The sequence below is a fragment of the Pongo abelii genome, chromosome X (assembly GCF_028885655.2).
Source record: "Pongo abelii isolate AG06213 chromosome X, NHGRI_mPonAbe1-v2.0_pri, whole genome shotgun sequence".
In the NCBI taxonomy this organism is placed as follows: Eukaryota; Metazoa; Chordata; class Mammalia; order Primates; family Hominidae; genus Pongo; species Pongo abelii.
In genome coordinates this window covers 160314718-160319094 of record NC_072008.2, presented here as the reverse complement: position 1 = coordinate 160319094, position 4377 = coordinate 160314718, and positions in this window count along the sequence as shown.

Here is a 4377-nt window from a genome sequence, read left to right as displayed (position 1 = left end):
TTTGGAGGAGAAGCAAGGGCTAAAGTTGTTCCCACTCATGTCTTTCGCTCCCAGGTGCCCCGATGTTTCAGCTCTTGGTGGTGCCTGCAGGGAGATCCCTCTGTACTTCATAATATTATTTCTATTTTTTACACTTTTTTTTTTTTTTTGAGATGGAGTTTCGCTCTTCTCGCCCAGGCTGGAGTGCAGTGGTACAATCTTGGCTCAATGCGACCTCCGCCTTCCAGTTTCAAGCAATTCTCCTGCCTCAGCCTCCCAGGTAGCTGGGATTACAGGCGCCCGCCACCACGCCCAGCTAATTTTTGTATTTTTAGTAGAGATGGGGTTTCGTCATGTTGGCCAGGATGGTCTCTAACTCCTGACCTCAGGTGATCCTCTCGCCTTGGCCTCCCGAGGTGCTGGGATTACAGGCGTGAGCCACCGCGCCTGGCCACACTTTTTTTTTCTTTTTTAATTTCCTCGTAGTACTGCTTGGGCTACATGGCTTAAGCTTTTGTACATAGTTTTCATTGTTCGGTTCTAAATGCTTTTAGATTTTCATTCTAATTCTTCTCGGACCAGTGCATTATTTTTCATTTTTTTAATTTAAAAAATAATTTAATGTAGTTTTATAGAGTTGGGGGGGGTCTCACTATGTTGCTCAGGCTGGTCTTGAACTCCTGGGCTCAAGGGATCCTCCTGCCTTGGCCTCCCGAAGTTCTGGGATTATAGGTGTGAACCACCGTGCCTGGCCAGTAGTGTATCTTTAAATTTCCAAACATAGGAGAGCCCTTAATTTTAGTTTGGTTGCCAATTTATGCCTTTATTCTGTTGCATCAAGAACATGGCTGGTGTGATGCAAGTTCTTTTGCTATTTGTTGAGTCTTGCTTTGCAGCCTAGGACATGGTGAGTGTTAGTAAATGTCCAAGGTGAACTTGAAAACAATGTGTGGTCTGTAGTTTTTGGGTGTCCACTAAATCAAGCTTGTTCAACTTTTCCATATTCTTTTTTTATTTTTATTTTTTGACAGAGTCTCACTCTGTTGCCCAGGCTGGAGTGCAGGGGTGCAATCTCAGCTCACTGAAACCTCAAGTTCAAGTGATTCTCCTGCCTTAGCCACCCGAGTAGCTGGGATTACAGGCATGAGCCACCACATCTGGCTCATTTCTGTATTTTTTATTTTAGTTTCAGCATGTTGGCCAAGCTGGTCTCAAACTCCCGACCTCAAGTAATCTGCCTGCCTTCGCCTCCCAAAGTGTTGGGATTACAAGCATGAGACACTATGCCTGGCCTAATTTTTCTATATTCTTACTCATTGAGTCTGCTTAAACCAGCAGTTCCAGTGAGAAGTGGTATAATTTCCTGCATGGAGAATGTGCTCATTTATTAATTTTTCCTTTTCTTGACACTTTTTTGTTTTGTAGTCATTTGAGGCTCTATCATTATGCAGGTGCACACAAGATCAGAATGGCTAATGCTTCTTTTTTTTTTTTTCCTGTCGCCCAGGCTGGAGTGCAATGGCGTGATCTTGGCTCACTGCAACCTTCGCCTCCTGAGTTCAAGCAGTTCTGCCTCAGCCTCCCAAGTAGCTGGGACTACAGGCATGAGCCACCACGCCTGGCTAATTTTGTACTGCAGTAAAGATGGGGTTTCACCATGTTGTTCAGGCTGGTCTCGAACTCCTGACCTCAGGTGATCTGCCCGCCTTGGCCTCCCAAAATGCTGGGATTACAGGCATGAGCCACCATGCCTGGCCACTAATACTTCTTTTAAAATAATTAACTTATTTATGTATTTATTATTTTTCCCCCGCCCCTCCCCCGCCAGTGAATGCTTTGGAATGAATACTCATCAGTATGCTGCAACCACTTTTAATCCTAATAATGATTTTGCCCTGGAGCCTACTTTGTGCGATATGAGCTTCTCTCCATTAGCTTCCTTTTGGATGGTCTTTGCCAGATGTGTCTCCTTCTATCTGTAGTAATTAGAGCCATTCCAGCTACGTGTCAAAAATAAACAAAAGGGGTTTATGATCAAGCATGGGCGACTTACACAATCGTCAAAAGAAATGGAGGAACAACTCCCAGCCCTCCGAATCGGCCACCTCCTGGGATCAGGAATAAATCCTAATCTCAAAATGCAGGTAAACAGTCTACCTCTTGTTCCCTAAATGAGATGCCAAGCATGCCCCTCCCCTCAGCCAGGCTGTCTCCATCCAAACTTCAACGACCACTGGCCTCCCTGCTGACCCACATCCCACTGAGGAGCCCCAAGCTCTGAACCAACTGCCTACACACCATCCCCTCGGGCTGCACCTGCTCCCCAGGCCTGCCCCTCCTTTGGAGCTGCCTCTGTCCACCAAGGGTGCTGTTGCTCACCTAACCTTCCAAGCCAGAACCCAGTGGTACCTTGCTGCCCCCTCCACTCCCTGAAGAAGCTGCCCCCATGCCTGTTGAGTTCTTCCAACTGCTCGAACCTTCTGGAACTTCAGGACTCAGCATGTCTTGTCTGGGTGGCTGCAATGGCTATGCTTGCTTCTCTGTCTCTCTCCATCAATCAGTCAATCGCTCAATCGTATCAATCAACTATCCACCTATTAATCTATAATCAATAATCTATCTATATCATTTACTTATATAATCAATCATTGATCTATCCCATGTATCTTCCTATCTACCTTTTATCATGTCTATTCATCTATCTATCATTTATGCCTCTATCATGTCTGTCTTTCAATCATTTATCTATCACCAGACACAGTAGCATGTGCCTGTAGTCCCAGTAACTCAGGAGGCTGAGGTAGGAGGACTGCTTGATGCTAGCAGATCGAGTCCAGACTGGGCAAGATAGTGAGATCTCATCTCTAAAAAAAATTTTAAAATCATCTATCATCTCTCTCTATTCATCTATCTATCCATGTATCTATCATGTATTTTATCTATCACTTATCACCTATGAATCATCCATCATCTATCAATCAATTATCTGTATCAATCATGTCTCTATATCTATATATCTGTGTATCAATTTATCCATCAATCATCTATCTATCTGTTTTTGAGGCAATATTCACAAAATATACAATCAATCCCTTTAAAGTGCACAATTCAGTGGCATTTAGTATGCTCTATAGTTCCAGAACATTTTCTTTGCAATAAAAAGAAACCCGAGGCTGGGTGTGGTGGCTCATGTCTGTAATCCAGCACTGTGGGAGGCTGAGGCAGGATGATCGCTTGAGCTCAGCAGTTTGAGACCAGCCTGGGCAACATAGTGAGATCCTGTCTACAAAAAAAAAAAAAATCACAAAATTAGCAGGGTATGGTGGCACACGCCTGTGGTTTCAGCTACTCAGGAGGCTGGGGCAGGATTGCTTGAGCCCAGGAGATCAAGGCTGCAGTGAGTTACGACTGCGCCACTGCACTCCAGCCTGGGTGACGGGGTGAGACCCTGTCTGTCTCATTACAAAATAAAAAATAAATACAAATTTTTTTTAAAAGGACTCCCCCTGCCCCATTTTCCTTCCCTTGCCGCAGCCCCTGACACCCACTCATCTGCCTTCTGTCCCGATAAGCCTATTCTGGACATTTGTGTCTGGCTTCTTTCACCCAGCACGAACTCTTTTGAGGTCTATCCGTCGTGTTACGGCGGAATGGCACTGCGCCTTATGGACAGGCTGTTTGTCCATTTGTCTGTTGATGAACACTCAGGCTGCCCCACCTTTGGGAGGCTATGGCCATCCATGCATAAAGGTATGGCCGCACAGCTGTTCTCAGTTCTCGTGCCTCTGAGGCCAGATGGGCTGCCGCACCCTATTCCCACCAGCCACCCTCACATGCAGCCACGTGGCCCGCACTACCTGACACTGCTTCCCTGTTGCTGAAAGCTCCTCGGTGGCCTCTGGGCTAAGTCCTGTCTCTGCAGTGTGGCCTCCAAGGCCCGCCAGCCGCAGCCCTCCCTTCCCCTGCATGCAGCATGAACACCCTTCGCTGTGCTCCCGGCTCCCCCCCAGGCCCCTGCACAAGTGGCCTCCTCTCCCTAGAAGGGCCAGCAGCACCCTGTGTGGCAGCTTAGACATCCCTTCTCTTGCCTTCATGCGCCTCCCACAGGGACCAGCATGATCCCCTCCCCTAATCCTATTTGGGCTCAGCCAGTATTTCTGTGCAATGTTGTTGCAGGTTCCGCCCCGCCACCGTCACGGGAATCCTAAGAGCATTGGCGTGAGGCTCGGCGGAGGGCATGCTGGACCATGTCTTCTGGTGACTTTCCCCCGCGGAGGGGCTTGGGGGTCAGGCCCACTCCTTTCCCAAACTCACTCTTTCCCCCACAGGCAACCCACTCCCTCTCCTCCATCTCTGCCCGAGACCTGCAGCAGACAACACCAGACTCTGAGGCAGGGA